Genomic DNA, 19,146 nt, shown 5'->3' with positions numbered 1-19,146 from the left:
CTAAAGCGTCGAATGGCTTCCAGATATAATCAAAGGGTAGTGCCGAGAAGTTTCGCAGAAAATGATCTCATCCTAATCCGAAATGATATTGGAACAACTCGACCAGGAGAAGGAAAGTTGGCAGCAAACTGGAAAGGACCATACCGAGTCGTAGAAGTACTTGGGAAGGGCTACTACAGACTGTCCGAACTCGACGGAAGAGAGCTTCCCAGATCATGGTATGCCTGCAACCTAAGAAGGTACTACAGCTAGAAAAAGTAAAGATCTCACTACTGGATGCACTCTTTTTCCTAAAAAGGTTTTTTAATGAGGCACCAAGTTGAGACTCAGACACTATTCGACTTAAAGGGATGAAAAATTCCCACATGTATATATTTGCACTTTCCTTTAAATAAAATATATTTTAGATATTTGGTACGCGGAATCGTGATTACACTTTAATTATGTAGAATTCATTGCTCTTTCTTTCCCTGGAAATGGCGCCAAAAACATGATGCCAAGACCATGGTTCACAACTCCGTGTAACTGACCAGCAAGTGCACTGGGTCGTCCAAGTAATACCTTACGTGAGTAAGGGTCGAATCCCACGGAGATTGTTGGTATGAAGCAAGCTATGGTCACCTTGCAAATCTCAGTCAGGCAGATATAAAACAGTTATGTGGTTTTCGAATATTAATTAATAGAATAGGGATAGAGGTACTTATGTAAATCATTGGTAGGAATTTCAGATAAGTGAATGGAGATGCTTTTGTTCCTCTGAACCTCTGCTTTCCTGCTATCTTCATCCAACCAGTCTTACTCCTTTCCATGGCTGGCTTTATGCAAGGGCATCACCGTTGTCAGTGGCTACATCCCCTCCTCTCAGTAAAAAATATGCTCACATGCTCTGTCACAGCACGGCTAATCATCTGTCGGTTCTCGATCATGCTGGAATAGGATTCACCCTCCTTTTGCGTCTGTCACTAACGCCCAACAATCGCGAGTTTGAAGCTCGTCATAGTCATTCAATCATTGAATCCTACTCAGAATACCACAGACAAGGTTTAGACTTTCCGGATTCTCTTGAATGCCGCCATCATTCTAGCTTACGCCACGAAGATTCTGATTAAGAGATCTAAGAGATATTCATTCTAGCTTATTTCATGTAGAACGGAAGTGTTTGTCAGGCACGTGTTCATAGGGGAGAATGGTGATGAGCGTCACACATAATCATCACCTTCATCATGTTCTTGGGTGCGAATGGATATCTTAGAAGTGAAATAAGATGAATTGAATAGAAAACAGAAGTACTTTGCATTAATCTTTGAGGAACAGCAGAGCTCCACACCTTAATCTATGGAGTGTAGAAACTCTACCGTTGAAAATACATGAGTGATAGGTCCAGGCATGGCCGAGATGGCCAGCCCCTCTGATCTAAGAACCAGGCGTCCAAAGATGTCTAATACAATAGTGAAAGGTCCTATTGATAATAAACTAGCTACTAGGGTTTACATGAGTAAGTAATTGATGCATAAATCCACTTCCGGGGCCCACTTGGTGTGTGCTTGGGCTGAGCTTTGAGTGTTGCACGTGTAGAGGTCCTTCTTGGAGTTGAACGCCAGCTTTTGTGCCAGTTTGGGCGTTCAACTCTGGTTTTGGCTCCTTTTCTGGCGCTGGACGCCAGATTTGGGTAGAAAGCTGGCGTTGAACGCCAGTTTACGTCGTCTATTCTTGGCCAAAGTATGGACTATTATATATTGATGAAAAGCCCTGGATGTCTACTTTCCAACGCAATTGGAAACGCGCCATTTCGAGTTCTGTAGCTCCAGAAAATCCACTTTGAGTACAGGGAGGTCAGAATCCAACAGCATCAGCAGTCCTTCTTCAACCTCTGAATCTGATTTCTGCTCAAGTCCCTCAATTTCAGCCAGAAAATACCTGAAGTCATAGAAAAATACACAAACTCATAGTAAAGTCCAGAAATGTGAATTTAACATAAAAACTAATGAAAACATCCCTAAAAATAACTAGATCCTACTAAAAACATACTAAAAACAATGCCAAAAAGCGTATAAATTATCCGCTCATCACAACACCAAACTTAAATTGTTGCTTGTCCCCAAGCAACTGAAAATCAAATAGGATAAAAAGAAGAGAATATACTATAAATTCCAAATTATCAATGAAACATAGCTTCAATCATATGAGCGGGACTTATAGCTTTTTGCCTCTTGAATAGTTTTGGCATCTCACTTTATCCATGGAGGTTCAGAATGATTGGCATCTATAGGAACTCAGAGTTCAGATAGTGTTATTGACTCTCCTAGTTCAGTATGATGATTCTTGAACACAACTTCTTTATGAGTCTTGGCCGTGGCCCTAAGCACTTTGTTTTCCAGTATTACCACCAGATACATAAATGCCACAGACACATAATTGGGTGAACCTTTTCAGATTGTGACTCAGCTTTGCTAAAGTCCCCGATTAGAGGTGTCCAGGGTTCTTAAGCACACTCTTTTTTTTGCTTTGGACCTTGACTTTAACCGCTCAGTCTCAAGTTTTCACTTGACACCTACACGCCACAAGCACATGGTTAGGGACAGCTTGGTTTAGCCGCTTAGACCAGGATTTTATTCCTTTAGGTCCTCCTATCCACTGATTCTCAAAGCCTTGGGATCCTTTTTATTTGTCCTTGCCTTTTGGTTTTAAGGGTTATTGGCTTTTTCTGCTTGCTTTTTCTTTTTTTTTCTATTTTTTTTCCGCCTATTTTTTTTCTGCAAGCTTTGTTCTTTGCTGCTTTTTCTTGCTTCAAGAATCATTTTTATGATTTTTCAGATTATCAAATAACATGTCTCCTAGTCATCATTCTTTCAAGAGCCAACATATTTAACATTCTTAAACAACAACTTCAAAAGACATATGCACTGTTCAAGCATACATTCAGAAAACAAGAAGCATTGTCACCACATCAATATAATTAAACTAAGTTCAAGGATAAATTCGAAACTCATGTACTTCTTGTTCTTTTGAATTAAAATATTTTTTCATTTAAGAGAGGTGATGGATTCATAGGACATTTATAACTTTTAAGACATAGTTACTAACTACTAATGATCATGTAATGAAGACACAAACATAGATAAGCACATAACATAAAAAACGAAAAACAGAAGAAAGAAGAACAAGGAATGAATCCACCTTAGTGATGGTGGCATTTCCTTCTTGAGGAACCAATAATGTCCTTGAGCTCTTCTATGTCTCTTCCTTGTCTTTGTTGCTCCTCCCTCATTGCTTTTTGATCTTCTCTTATTTCATGAAGCATGATGGAGTGCTCTTGATGTTCCACCCTTAGTTGTCCCATATTGGAACTCAATTCTCCTAGGGAGGTGTTGATTTGCTCCCAATAGTTTTGTGGAGGAAAGTGCATTTGAGGCATCTCCGGGATCTCATGGTGATGAGCTTCATACACCTCTTGAGCTCCATGAATGGGCTCTCTTGCTTGCTCCATCTTTTTCTTAGTGATGGGCTTGTCCTCTTTAATGAGGATATCTCCTTCTATGAAAGCTCCAGCTGAGTAACATAGATGACAAATGAGGTGAGGAAAGGCTAACCTTGCCATAGTGGAGGACTTGTCAGCCACCTTGTAGAGTTCTTGAGGTATAATCTCATGAACTTCCACCTCTTCTCCAATCATGATGCTATGGATCATGATGGCCCGGTCTATAGTAACTTCAGACCGGTTGCTAGTGGGAATGATTGAGCATTGAATGAACTCCAACCATCCTCTAGCTATAGGCTTGAGGTCCAATCTTCTTAGTTGAACCGGCTTGCCTTTGGAGTCAATCTTCCATTGAGCTCCTTCTACACATATGTCCATAAGGACTTGGTCCAACCTTTGATTAAAGTTGACCCTTCTAGTGTAGGGGCGTTCATCTCCTTGCATCATGGGCAAGTTAAACGCCAACCTCACATTCTCCGGACTAAAATCTAAGTATTTCCCCCGAACGATTGTAACATAGTTCTTTGGATCCGGGTTCTTACTTTGATCATGGTTCTTGGTGATCCATGCATTAGCATAGAACTCTTGAACCATTAGGATGCCGACTTGTTGGATGGGATTTGTTAGAACTTCCCAACCTCTTCTTTGAATTTCATGTCGGATCTCCGGATACTCATTTCTTTTGAGTTTGAAAGGGACCTCAGGGATCACCTTCTTCTTGGCCATAACATCATAGAAGTGGTCTTGATGGGCTTTGGAGATGAACCTTTCCATCTCCCATGACTCGGATGTGGAAGCTTTTGTCTTTCCTTTCCCCTTTCTAGAGGATTCTCCGGTCTTAGGTGCCATCAATGGTAATGGAAAAACAAAAAGCTTATGCTTTTACCACACCAAACTTAGAATTTTGCTCGCCCTCGAGTAATAAAAGAAAGAATAGAAGAAGATGAAGAAGAAATGGAGGAGAGGGAGAAGGTGATGTGGTTCGGCCAAGAAGGGTATAGAGGGGTTGTGTTGTGTGAATTTGATGAAGAATGGAGGGCTTTATATAGGGAAGGGAGGGGGGAAAGGTTTCGGCCATATGGGTGGGTTTGGGTGGGAAATTGGTTTTGGATTTTGAAGGTAGGTGGAGTTTATGAGGTAGGTTTATGGGGAAGAGTGAATGGATGTGAGTGGTGAAGAGGTGATGGGGAAGAGAGTTTGAGGTGATTGGTGAAGGGTTTTTGGGGAAGAGTGTTTATAGGTTGTGTGAAAGAGAGTGGTGAGAAGAAGTGAGTGGAGGTAGGTGGGGATCCTGTGGGGTCCACAGATCCTGAGGTGTTCAAGGATTTACATCCCTGCACCCATTAGGCATGTAAAAATGCCTTTGCACACAACTCTGGGCGTTCAGCGCCAGGTTGGTGGCCATTTTGGGCGTTCAACGCCCATTTGTGTGCCATTTCTGGCGTTGAACGCCAGAACCATGCTTGTTCTGGCGTTCAGCGCCCAGAAGCTGCCCATTTTGGGCGTTCAGCGCCAGAACCATGCTCTGTTCTGGCGCTGAACGCCAGACAGATGCTCCTCCAGGGTGTGATTTTTCTTCTGCTGTTTTTGATTTCGTTTTCAATTTTTATATTTATTTTGTGACTCCACATGATCATGAACCTATAAGGACATATAATTAAGAAAAATATAGTTAGATAAATAAAAATTGGGTTGCCTCCCAACAAGCGCTTCTTTAATGTCAATAGCTTGACAGTGGGCTCTCATGGAGCCTCACAGATGTGCAGAGCTTTGTTGAGACTCTCCAACACCAAACTTAGAGTTTGGATATGGGAGTTCAATACCAAACTTAGAGTTTGGTTATGGCCTCCCAACACCAAACTTAGAGTTTGACTGTGGGGGCTCTGGTTGACTCTGCTTTGAGAGAAGCTTTTTCTGCTTCCTCTCCATGGTTGCAGAGGGAGATCCTTGAGTTTTAAACACAAGGGAGTCCTCATTCCATTGAAGGACTATTTCACCTCTGTCAACATCAATCACAGCTCTTGCTGTGGCCAGGAAAGGTCTTCCTAGGATGATGGATTTATCCTCTTCCTTTCCAGTATCCAGGACTATGAAATCAGCAGGGATGTAAAGGCCTTCAACCTTTACTAATACGTCCTCTACTTGTCTATATGCCTGTTTTCTTGAACTGTCTGCCATCTCTAATGAGATTTTAGCAGCTTGCACCCCATAGATTCCCAGTTTCTCTATTACAGAGAGGGGCATGAGGTTTATTCCTGAACCAAGGTCACATAGAGCCTTAAAGATCATGGTGCCTATGGTACAGGGTATTATGAACTTTCCAGGATCTTGTCTCTTCTGAGGCAATGTCAGTTGATCCAGATCACTTAGTTCATTGATGAACAAGGGATGTTCAACTTCCCAAGTATCAATGCCAAATAGTTTGGCATTCAGCTTCATGATTGCACCAAGAAACTTGGCAGTTTGCTCTTCAGTAACATCCTCATTCTCTTCAGAAGAGGAATACTCATCAGAGCTCATGAAGGGCATAAGAAGGTTCAATGGAATCTCTATGGTCTCTACATGAGTCTCAGATTCCTTTGGTTCCTCAGAGGGAAGCTCCTTATTGGTCACTGGACGTCCCAGGAGGTCTTCCTCCTTGGGATTCACGTCCTCCTCTCCCTCATTGGGTTCGGCCATTTTGCTTATGTCAATGGCCTTGCACTCTCCTTTTGGGTTCTCTTCTGTATTGCTTGGGAGAGTACTGGGAGGGATTTCAGTGATCCTTTTACTCAGCTGGCCCACTTGTGCTTCCAAATTTCTAATGGAAGACCTTGTTTCATTCATGAAACTCACAATGGCCTTGGATAGATCAGAGACTAGATTTGCTAAATTAGAAGCATTTTGTTCAGAGTTCTCTGTCTGTTGCTGAGTGGATGATGGAAAAGGTTTATTATTGTTAAACCTGTTTCTTCCACCATTATTAAAGCCTTGTTGAGGCTTTTGATCCTTCCATGAGAAATTTGGATGATTTCTCCATGATGAGTTATAGGTGTTTCCATAAGGTTCACCTAAGTAATTCACCTCTGCTATTGCAGGGTTCTCAGGATCATAAGCTTCTTCTTCATAAGAAGCCTCTTGAGTACTGTTGGATGCAGCTTGCATTCCATTCAGACTCTGAGAGATCATATTGACTTGCTGAGTCAATATTTTGTTCTGAGCCAATATGGCATTCAGAGTATCAACTTCAAGAACTTCCTTCTTCATAGGCGTCCCATTATTCACAGGATTCCTTTCAGAAGTGTACATGAACTGGTTATTAGCAACCATGTCAATGAGTTTTTGAGCTTCTGTAGGCGTTTTCTTTAGGTGAATGGATCCACCTGCAGAAGTGTCCAGTGACATCTTTGATAGCTCAGATAAACCATCATAGAATATATCCAGGATGGTCCATTCTGAAAGCATGTCAGAAGGACACTTTTTGGTCAACTGTTTGTATCTTTCCCAAGCTTCATAGAGGGATTCACCTTCTTTCTGTCTGAAGGTTTGAACATCAGCTCTAAGCTTGCTCAACTTTTGAGGAGGAAAGTACTTGGCTAAGAAAGCCGTGACCAGCTTATCCCAAGAGTTCAGGCTGTCTTTGGGTTGAGAATCCAACCATAATCTAGCTCTGTCTCTTACAACAAAAGGGAAAAGCATGAGCCTGTAGACTTCAGGATCTACTCCATTAGTGTTAACAGTATCACATATCCGCAAGAATTCAGTTAAGAACTAAAAAGGATCTTCAGATGGAAGTCCATGAAACTTGCAGTTCTGCTGCATCAGAGAAACTAATTGAGGTTTCAGCTCAAAGTTGTTTGCTCCAATGGCAGGAATGGAGATGCTTCTTCCATGTAAATTGGAATTAGGTGCAGTAAAGTCACCAAGCATCTTCCTTACATTATTATTATTTTCGGCTGCCATCTCCTCTTCCTGTTCGAAAATTTCTGAAAGGTTATTTCTGGATTGTTGCAATTTAGCTTCTCTTAATTTTCTCTTCAGAGTCCTTTCAGGTTCCGGATCTGCTTCAACAAGAATATTCTTATCCTTGCTCCTGCTCATATGACAAAGAAGAGGGCACAGAAAAATAATAATAATAATAGAGATCCTTTATACCACAGTATAGGGATCCCTTTGTGAGTGGAAGAAAAGAGGGAGACAAAGAGTGTGATGTAAAGAAAGAAACACAACTGTGAGGATGGCAGAGATGTGAGATGAGATGTTAGTAGATGAATAAATAAATAGAATAAGATGAGAGAGAAGGAATTTTCGAAAATAATTTTTGAAAAAGAGTTAGTGATTTTCGAAAATGTTTTTTTTTTTTTGAAAAATGTTAGTATTTTTCGAAAAATTTTTTTAATCAAAAATAAAAATAAGAATAATTAGTTAATTAAGAAAGAAATTTTTTGAAAAAGAGGGAAGATATTTTCGAAAAATGGAGAGAGATAGTTAGTTAGGTAGTTTTGAAAAAGTTAAGAAACAAACAAAAAGTTAGTTAGTTAGTTGAAACAAATTTTGAAAAGATAAGAAGTTAGGAGGTTAGAAAAGATATGATAGAAATTAGTTTTTGAAAAAAAGATTTGATTTTTAAAATCACAATTAATGACTTGATTCATAAGAAATCACAAGATATGATTCTAGAACTTAAAGTTTGAATCTTTCTTAACAAGCAAGTAACAAACTTCAAATTTTTGAATCAAAACATTAATTGATTATGTTATTTTCAAAAATTTGATATAAAAATAAGAAAAAGATTTTTGAAAAATATTTTTGGAATTTTCGAAAATAACTAAGAATTTTGAAAAAGATTTGATTTTTGAAAAAGATTTTGAAAAAGATAAGATTTTCAAATTGAAAATTTGATTTGACTCATGAGAAACAATTTGATTTTAAAAATTTTTGAAAAAGTCAATCCAAATTTTCGAATTTGATGAGAGAAAAAGGGAAAGATATATTTTTTATTTTTGAAATTTTTATGATGAGAGAGAAAAACACTAAAAAGATGCAATGCATGAAATTTTTAGATCAAAACATGTGATGCATGCAAGAATGCTATGAATGTCAAGATGAACACCAAGAACACTATGAATGTCAAGATGAACATCATAGACACAATTTTGAAAAAATTTTAATGCAAAGAAAACATGCAAGACACCAAACTTAGAATTCTTTAATGCTTACGCACTAAGAATTCAAGAATGCATATGAAAAACACCATACAACACAAAACAAAAAATCATCAAGATCAAACAAGAAGACTTACTAAGAACAACTTGAAGATCATGAAGAACACTATGAATGCATGAAATTTTCGAAAAATGCAAGATGCACATGCAAATGACACCAAACTTATGACATGACTCATGACTCAAACAAGAAACACAAAAATATTTTTTATTTTTATGATTTTCTAATTTTTTTGGATTTTTTCGAAAATTATATGAAAAAGAAAAAATAAGGATTCCAAAATTTTTAACATGAATTCCAGGAATCTTGCATTCTTAGTCTAAAGCTTCACTTCAGGAATTAGACATGGCTCACTAGCCAGCCAAGCTTTCAATGAAAGCTTCAGTCCAAGACACTAGACATGGCCAATGGCCAGCCAAGCTTCTGCATTTAACACCAGAGTATATTGCTCTTGATAACAAATTGCAAGCCTCAGTCTAAATAAATTTAGACATGGCTTTACAGCCAGCCAGGCTTCACATGCTTCATGAAACACTAGAATTCATTCTTTAAAAATTTTGAATAAAAATATTTTTTTATTTTTTTCGAAAACAGATGAGAAAATTTTAGAAATATCTTTGAAAATTTTTTGAAAAGAGAACAAAAAGAAAATTACCTAATCTGAGCAACAAGATGAACCGTCAGTTGTCCAAACTCGAACAATCCCCGGCAACGGCGCCAAAAACTTGGTACGCGGAATCGTGATTACACTTTAATTATGTAGAATTCATTGCTCTTTCTTTCCCTGGAAATGGCGCCAAAAACATGATGCCAAGACCATGGTTCACAACTCCGTGTAACTGACCAGCAAGTGCACTGGGTCGTCCAAGTAATACCTTACGTGAGTAAGGGTCGAATCCCACGGAGATTGTTGGTATGAAGCAAGCTATGGTCACCTTGCAAATCTCAGTCAGGCAGATATAAAACAGTTATGTGGTTTTCGAATATTAATTAATAGAATAGGGATAGAGGTACTTATGTAAATCATTGGTAGGAATTTCAGATAAGCGAATGGAGATGCTTTCGTTCCTCTGAACCTCTGCTTTCCTGCTATCTTCATCCAACCAGTCTTACTCCTTTCTATGGCTGGCTTTATGCAAGGGCATCACCGTTGTCAGTGGCTACATCCCCTCCTCTCAGTGAAAAATATGCTCACATGCTCTGTCACAGCACGGCTAATCATCTATCGGTTCTCGATCATGCTGGAATAGGATTCACCCTCCTTTTGCGTCTGTCACTAACGCCCAACAATCGCGAGTTTGAAGCTCGTCACAGTCATTCAATCATTGAATCCTACTCGGAATACCACAGACAAGGTTTAGACTTTCCGGATTCTCTTGAATGCCGCCATCATTCTAGCTTACGCCACGAAGATTCTGATTAAGAGATCTAAGAGATATTCATTCTAGCTTATTTCATGTAGAACGGAAGTGTTTGTCAGGCACGTGTTCATAGGGGAGAATGGTGATGAGCGTCACACATAATCATCACCTTCATCACGTTCTTGGGTGCGAATGGATATCTTAGAAGCGAAATAAGATGAATTGAATAGAAAACAGAAGTACTTTGCATTAATCTTTGAGGAACAGCAGAGCTCCACACCTTAATCTATGGAGTGTAGAAACTCTACCGTTGAAAATATATGAGTGATAGGTCCAGGCATGGCCGAGATGGCCAGCCCCTCTGATCTAAGAACCAGGCGTCCAAAGATGTCTAATACAATAGTAAAAGGTCCTATTTATAATAAACTAGCTACTAGGGTTTACATGAGTAAGTAATTGATGCATAAATCCACTTCCAGGACCCACTTGGTGTGTGCTTGGGCTGAGCTTTGAGTGTTGCACGTGTAGAGGTCCTTCTTGGAGTTGAACGCCAGCTTTTGTGCCAGTTTGGGCGTTCAACTCTGGTTTTGGCTCCTTTTCTGGCGCTGGACGCCAGATTTGGGTAGAAAGCTGGCGTTAAACGCCAGTTTACGTCATCTATTCTTGGCCAACGTATGGACTATTATATATTGCTGGAAAGCCCTGGATGTCTACTTTCCAACGCAATTGGAAACGCACCATTTCGAGTTCTGTAGCTCCACAAAATCCACTTTGAGTGCAGGGAGGTCAGAATCCAACAGCATCAGCAGTCCTTCTTCAACCTCTGAATCTGATTTCTGCTCAAGTCCCTCAATTTCAGCCAGAAAATACCTGAAATCACAGAAAAACACACAAAGTCATAGTAAAGTCCATAAATGTGAATTTAACATAAAAACTAATGAAAACATCCCTAAAAATAACTAGATCCTACTAAAAACATACTAAAAACAATGCCAAAAAGCGTATAAATTATCCGCTCATCAATATTCTACAAGTTTTCAAGACGCATTAATCTGAAGCATTCATCGTCCGATTATAAAGCAACAGATCGGCATAAAGTGAATAGCAACTTCACTGCACGATCACGATAAAGACAATCGTCCGATAAAGGTGAAAACGCGATTCACCTAAAAGACGATCTAAAGATAGCAACCACCTTCTACAAATCGGCAAAGATGAACACAGAATAATGTAAGAAGTTATCAAAAGTGATCCAAAAAGGAACCTGACGAGGTCTTATGGATTGCTAAATAATAACTTAAAGACTGGCCGACGTAAAGAAGTCGGACCAAGTCAACCCAAGTTACAAGTAAACCCTGAAAAGAGGTCTGGCCAACCCTATTAAAGAGGATTACTTTAACTTAGAAGGGCCCGACATAACAAAGTCAGCCCAAAATGATAAAGTTATAGAAGTAATCCCTGAAAGAGATCTGATAAAGATCTAAGAAAGAGGATTACAAAATAACTTGGAAGAGACCGACATAACGAAGTTGGTTTCCTACAATGAACAAGTTATAAAAGTAATCCCTGAAAGAGACCTAACAAAGGTCCAAGAAAGAGGATTACAAAAATAACTTAGAAGAGGACGACGTAAAGAAGTTGGCCTCCTACAAAACAATTTATAAAAATCCCTGAAAGAGACCTGACAAAGGTCCAAGAAAGAGGATTACAAAAATAACTTAGAAGAGGACGACGTAAAGAAGTCGACCTCCTACAAAACAAGTTATAAAATTAATCCCTGAAAGAGACCTGACAAAGGTCCAAGAAAGAGGATTACAAAAATAACTTAGAAGAGAACGACGTAAAGAAGTCGGCCTCCTACAAAAACCAAGTTATAAAAGTAGTCCTTAAAAAGAGATCTGGCAAAGATTCAAAAAAGAGGACTACAAAAATAACTGGAAAGAGGACTAACGTAAAGAAATCGGTTATGAAAGTGCTAAAGATACAAGCAAGAGTGAGAAAACCGAAAAACAAGTTGGACCCACACAACCACAACCTCAAAGGATCCAAGCTACAAACAATAAGTACAAAGCAATCCAAAGAGGCCGAGCCGCAAGTTAAATGCAAAAAAGCGTGATATAATCTACAAAAGTTAGAAAGCTTCAGAGGCCACCAAAATCTACCTCAAAAAGCTAGAAAGCTACCTTTGTTTTTCAAAATAAAAGTTGCTAGGCAAGCGACTAGAAAGTGTCAGCAGTTAACAAAACAATAACACAAATGTTTAGAGAGAAATCAGCAAACATCGGGAGCCTTCTTGGCAGCATCATTAGGGGGAGAAGGAGGGCGAGTCTGAATAGACACAGCATCCACAGTTCCATCCTCCCGGTTCAGAATCTGGCAATCTGGATCGGCTACAACCGGAGGAGCTGAAGAAGTCGACACTTTGGCAGAGGACACAGGGGGAGGTTCAACATCATCATCCTCGTCATCAGGGACAATCTTGCCATCCCTGACAACGTTATCCAGGCTGAAGAGGGTAAGGTCGGCCTCGGGAGCAATAACCCAAACTTGTTCCTTCAGGTTCTCGTAAACAGCAGTCACACTGCCAACGAGATGACCTTGAAGCTCAGAGTAATCTTCCCGGGTACTCTCCAGCTCCCCCCTCAGATGCATCACCTCCCGATAAGACGTAACGTAGCTATTCTTATGCATCAGTGCCGTGTCCTTGGCCAGCCACACAGAAGCTGCCAAAGCAAGAGAATTCACCTTCTCGTTCTCCAAATCCTTCCAACTTGGCAACCTTTACCTCAAGCTCCTCTTTAAGGCCATTCATCCGGTCAAACTCCTGCTTCGCCTCCTCCATAAACTCTTTGGTGGCATGAAGAGGAATATTCTGAGCAGTTCGGTACAAAGCAACCCCCATATATGCCATTTTTACACTGTTTTGGGCCATAAATTCCAAATGGCGAAGGATAGACACATCGTCCATAGGAAGAGCACCGTAGGGACCGATTTACTGATCTACGAATTCGATCGCATTGAAGTCGGGAGCATCAAAGTTGAAAGGCTCAGCCGTTTTTTGTTTCTTATTGGGAGGAGCACCAGAAGGAGCGGTAGAAGTTGGTAGAGGGTCAGCCAAACGAACTCGGGGAGTGGGGATCACCTTCCTCGCCCTAGGAGAACTCGGCATGGATGGCTTCACACGCACTTGGGAAGATCCCTCCCCGGCCGCCTTGGCCGAGATATTTTTAGCAGCAGTCGCCTTCTGTGCTCTTTTAAAAGCCTTCATGGATTCATTATTCTTTATTGCCTCTGCAAATAAAACACAATAGTAAGAAATTAAGCTGCAAGTCGGAAAGGCATTTACAAGCAATATAAACAGATAATAAAGGGAAAATCAGGAACACAAAATACCCAGCTCGGTTTGAAGAAGAGAAGGATTGGTTAAAAATTTCTTTGTATCAGGATGGGGAGGTTGACCCCAGTGTTCTTCCAAGACGGTCACAAAAGCTCACTCAGTTTCATCCAACATCTCCCACGTGTATCTGGACACTCTCACATCTTTTTGCCATTCCAAGGGAAAGGCGGGCTCATCATTTTCATCCAAAAAAAAGGGCCGAGCTCCTTCAACAGCTCGGACCTTGAAAAAGTAATTTTTAAAATCACGAAACTATTCGTCAAATATGGAGAAGACCTTCTTCCCCTGGGAAGATCGAAAGGAGACCCAAGCTGCCTTCTTTTTTACTACTCCAGGCTTTGTTAAAAAAAATAGATAGAAGAAGAGAGATTGTGAGGCAGGAATACCGAAACCATCACACAACAATTGAAAAATTTTCATGAAACCCCAGGAATTAGGGTGAAGTTGAGAGGGAGCAACATTACAGGACCATAACAGGTTGGTCTCAAATTCAGTAAAAGGGAGGGTGATACCCAACTGACCAAAGAAGAAGTCATAAGCATAGAAATAAGGGCGATCTCTAACAACCGAGTAGAGAAACAAACTCTCTCTTCAGAAGAGGAAGGGACAAGTTCATAATTCTTTTCATCACCTACACTACTACAGACCCTATGAAACTGCCTAAGCTACGCACAAAACTCGGAATCAACCAAAGAGACACACATAAGAACCATTGAGTCCACCCAATCGGCCATGCCCTCAGGAACTTGGGAAGACATCTCTACAACGTTATTGCGAGAAGACATGAGACCAACTAATCCTACAATAAGAAAAGAAGAATGGATTACTAAAAAGCATCTCGGACAAAGGGTAAAACAACTCGACTAATATGATACAGAAGAACAAAAAGGAAAGGAAAACCCCAAGACTCAAACCAAGGTCCTGGGGCATCCTTTGGAGGCAGTAACAAAGCACCGTTTCAGGAAAAAAACTACTGCTTACATTCCAGCATCTCTCAAACAAGAATAGAAGACCTCAAACAGCGAGCATTTTCATAGGAGAAAGACAAAACGCAAAAAGCACAGAAAGTCATCAAAACCACTATCTTCCTACAGACTATCAGTAAAGAACAAGCATGCATCCCCAAACATCGAAGCACGACAAGTAGAAGCGTCAAAGATACTTCCTTTTTTAGGATCAAACAAAATTATCACTCAAAGCTTCGAAACCAAAAGCACTAACAACAAGCAGAAGCCCTAAAAATAGCAAGCAACAGGAAAAGCGAAAAATCATGCAAAGATACAAAGAAACTACAGAACACACCACGATCAAGCATAAGCAAAGGCAGAAAGATCCAACCTTTCTCCAGCCAAAATCAAAACTTTCTCAAAATAAATGGCGTAAAGGAAGGAAGGAAGAAGAACCAAACCTGGAAAATGGGAGAAAAGCTGCAAAAAAAAAAGCAGAAGAATGGAAGGCAAAATCCAGAATCACCCCTCTTCCACGAAAACAGCAACAAAGCAAGCGTCGTAGGAAGGAGCTATGGACTCAAAGCCAGAAACAGAAAGTGAGAGAGTAAAGGGAGAAGTTACGAAGAAAGAGTGAAGAAGAGAAACTGTTTCCTGAGTGTAAAGTTCAAAAATAAAGAAGTTAAGGGAAACGGGGCAATTAATGCCAAATTAATTGGGGCATTAAACCCTCGCACGTTCCCCATAACAAGGTGCTAATACAAAAGCACGCGCTTTTAGAGGAAAACGTTCTACATTAAAAAAGATTCTACAAAAGAGGAAGTCGACAAAATGCTCGAGTTCGGCTTCACCCGAGAAGGATCGAAGTCCTAAAACTGAGACTCGACCTCCAAAAGAAAGACCGAGCTCGAGCAGGGACACTGTTCATATCCTGGGTCGAGCTATCCGACCCGGGATGATCGGCGACAAAGCAACCGACCTCTTCAGGTCAGACTATCTGACCTCTTCCCAAAAGAGCTCGGCCAAATCGACAGGAAAGCCCGAAAAATGGGCCCAACTCAAGGAATACGACCCAGATCCAAAGGCAGTCCAAGCCTATAGAGATAAGGGCGGTTCCATTGAAGATAAGCTTACCTCGCCAAAAGATAAGATAAGATAAGATAACTAACTTATCTTATCTAAAAAGGTCACTCTACAACTACTATAAATACACTGGAGCACCCAGGTATAACTCATACTCTGATTCTACTAAAAACCTGCTTAATACCCGTGCTAACTTAAGCATTGGAGTCTCTTGCAGGTACCCCCAACCCTCCGGTGGCCAAGGATCAGCAGTGCAGCAAGTCCAACAAGTCGGACACAACAGCTCCAGCCGCCACCAACTAGCTAGACATGCCATCTCCGACCAGTACAGAAGATCTCATCCGAGATCGACCTCCAGTTTCAGGTAACCTCGAAACAATAACCTATATACTTCATCATCAAAGCACTACAAGGGTCCGAACTGAACTACCAAAAGATAGAAAAATTCGCCTATGCTCTCATACTAATGTCTCGATGACTACGCCCATATTTCCAAGCCCATATCATCAAGGTTCGGACCAACAACCCATAAAAGGCATTTTGCAGAAAACAGATTTAGCAGGAAGAATCTTATAGTGGAAAGTCGAGTTGTCCGAATTTGACCTTTAGTATGAAGCTCAGACATCCATCAAATCACAGTATCTGGCCGACTTTATTGCAGAGTTTACTGACACCTCGGAAATCCCTATAGAATGGAATCTCTACGTAGACGGCTCCTCGAACAAAACTGGAAATGGAGCAGGTGTGATAATAGAAAGTGACCAGGGAACCCAAATCGAACTTTCTCTCAAATTCGGGTTCCCTGCTTCAAACAACCAGGCCGAATATGAGGCATTACTAACTGGTTTGAAGCTAGCTAAGGAGGTCGGATCTAAAAAACTTATCATCTTCAGCGACTCACAAGTGGTCACCTCGCAAATAGCAGAGAGCTACCAAGCCAAAGATCCCACCATGAAAAATTACTTGGACAAAACCAGAGAACAGCTCGGACAAATCGGGGAATATGAGGTTCGCCACAAACCTCCGGAACAGAATGCTCGAGCTGATGCACTCTCAAAACTAGCCAGCACCAAACCAGGAGGCAACAATAGAAGCCTCATCCAGGAGATACTACAGAACCCGTCAATCTCGGAAGAAGAAAAGGTCCTAGCCGTAACAGGTCTGGATCAAGGATGGATAACTCCTATAATTAACTACCTCAAAACAGAAACACTCTCCACAGATAAGAAGGAGGCGAAGAGGTTAAAACGGGAGGCACAATACTACACGATCATAAACAATACTCTATACAAGAGAGGGATTTCAACACCACTATTAAAATGTGTGCCGACTTCCAACACAAAGGAAGTTTTAGAAGAAATACACAGTGGCATCTGTGGCAACCATCTCGGAGCACAAGCTCTCACCAAAAAAGTACTTCGAGCCGGATTCTATTGGCCGACTTTACAAAAGGAAGCAACAGAGTTCGTAAAGACATGTCCACCATGTCAGAAACATGCTAATTTCCACATCGCCCCACCAGAGGAACTCATCAGCGTAACCTCATCCTGGCCATTTGCAAAATGGGGACTCGACCTCCTTAGGCCCTTCCTTCAAGGATCAGGATAGGTCAAGTTCCTCATCGTCGGGGTAGACTATTTCACAAAGTGGATTGAGGCAGAGCCCCTAGCTAATGCCACTGCTCAAAGAAGTCAGAAATTCTTGTACAGAAACATTGTTACAAGGTTTGGGGTTCCTTACTCTATCACCACAGACAATGGCACTCAATTCACAGACACAGGTTTCAGAAAATTGGTGGCCGACCTGAAAATAAAGCACCAATTCACGTTTGTAGAACACCCTCAGGCCAATGGATAGGCAGAAGCCACCAATAAAGTTATATTAGCCGGGCTGAAACGAAGATTACAGGATACAAAGGGAGCCTGGGCTGAAGAGCTCCCACAAGTCCTATGGGCATATTGGACAACTCCACACTCCACGACAGGGGAGTCACCCTTCCGACTAGCTTATGGAATGGAGGCAATGATCCCAGTAGAAGTCGAAGAAGGGTCCCCCAGAACGATCTTCTACAGTGACGAGGCCAACTCCCAACTCCAAAAAGAAGAGCTTGACTTAATTTCAGAAATACGGGAAAGAGCTCGGATCAGAGAGGAGGTGCTAAAACGCCGAATGGCCTCAAGATACAATCAAAAGGTAGTACAACGAAGCTTTGCCAAGAACAACCTCATCCTAATCTGAAATGATATCGGAATAAGTCGACCTGGAGAGGGAAAACTCGCAACAAACTGGAAGGGACCCTACCGAGTTATAGAAGTACTCGGAAAGGGCTACTACAGGCTGTCCGAACTCGAAGGGCGAGAGCTACCAAGGTCATGGCACGCCTGCAACCTAAGAAGGTATTATAGTTAGGAGGCAATAAAGATCTTGGGATAAGGTGCACTCTTTTTTCTGAAAAAGTTTTTTTAATGAGGCGCCAAGTCAAGATCTATAAACTGCCTGACTTAGAAGGGTAAAGCACCCACATGTATATCTATTTTGAATAAAGTTTTTCAGATTTTCTACAAATTCTCTTTATCAAGACGCATTAATCTGAAACGCAAGAATTCATCGCCCGATTACAAAGCTACAGATCGGCCAAAGTGAAAATCAAAACTCACTGCTCGATCATGATAAAGCCGGCGAAGATGAAAACCGAATTCATCAAAGGTCAGGCCAAGTGAGGATAAAAACCGGCAAGATGAAAAGCGACAAAAACATAATAATGCAAGAAGTTATAAAAAAATAATCCATGAATAGAGACCTGACGAGGTCTAAAACAAAAAATAGACTGCTAGAAATAACTTAGAATGGACCGACATAAAAGAAGTCGGACCAGATCAAAGCGACAAAAAGTTATACAAAGTAACCCATAAAAAAGAGGCCTGGCCAGCCCTGAAAATGGATTACTAGAAATAACTTAGAAGGGACCGACATGATGAAGTCGGCCTAACAAAATGACAAAAAGTTATAAAAAGTAATCCATAAAAAGAGACCTCATAAGATCCAAATAAAATGGATTACTAGAAATAACTTCGAAGAGACCGATGGTGCACGAAATTGTGATCATCAACAATGGCGCCAAAGACTTGGAGCTCTCAAACGTGAATCACACTTTGTCACAATTCCGCACAACTAACCAGCAAGTGCACTGGGTCGTCCAAGTAATACCTTACGTGAGTAAGGGTCGATCCCATGGAGACTGTCGGCTTGAAGTAAGCTATGGTCATCTTGTAAATCTCAGTCAGGCAGATTCAAATGGTTATGGAGAATTGATAATTAAAAGATGGATAAAATATAAATAAAATAAAGATAGAGATACTTATGTAATTCATTGGTAGGAATTTCAGATAAGCGTATGAAGATGCTTTGTTCCTCTTGAACCTCTGCTTTCCTATTGCCTTCATCCAATCATTCATACTCCCTTCCATGGCAAGCTTTATGTTGGGCATCACCGTTGTCAATGGCTACTTCCCGTTCTCTCAGTGAAAATGTTCCAAATGCGCTGTCACTGCACGGCTAATCATCTGTCGGTTCTCAATCATGTTGGAATAGGATCCATTGATCCTTTTGCGTCTGTCACACGCCCAACAATCGCGAGTTTGAAGCTCGTCACAGTCATCCCTTTCCAAATCCTAC

The 19,146-nt window shown here is 40.8% G+C and overlaps 1 non-coding gene across 1 annotated transcript; it reads left to right on the top strand.

The window, feature by feature from the left end:
* The first annotated feature begins 6,916 nt into the window (after positions 1-6,916).
* On the top strand, positions 6,917-7,024 carry LOC112752546 (small nucleolar RNA R71). Its single transcript, XR_003176978.1, has one exon. It is a non-coding gene; the product is annotated as a small nucleolar RNA R71 (small nucleolar RNA).
* The last annotated feature ends 12,122 nt before the right edge of the window (positions 7,025-19,146 follow it).

Source organism: Arachis hypogaea, chromosome 15, assembly GCF_003086295.3.
Source record: "Arachis hypogaea cultivar Tifrunner chromosome 15, arahy.Tifrunner.gnm2.J5K5, whole genome shotgun sequence".
Classification (NCBI taxonomy): Eukaryota; Viridiplantae; Streptophyta; class Magnoliopsida; order Fabales; family Fabaceae; genus Arachis; species Arachis hypogaea.
This window is presented reverse-complemented; position numbering and strand designations above follow the sequence as displayed.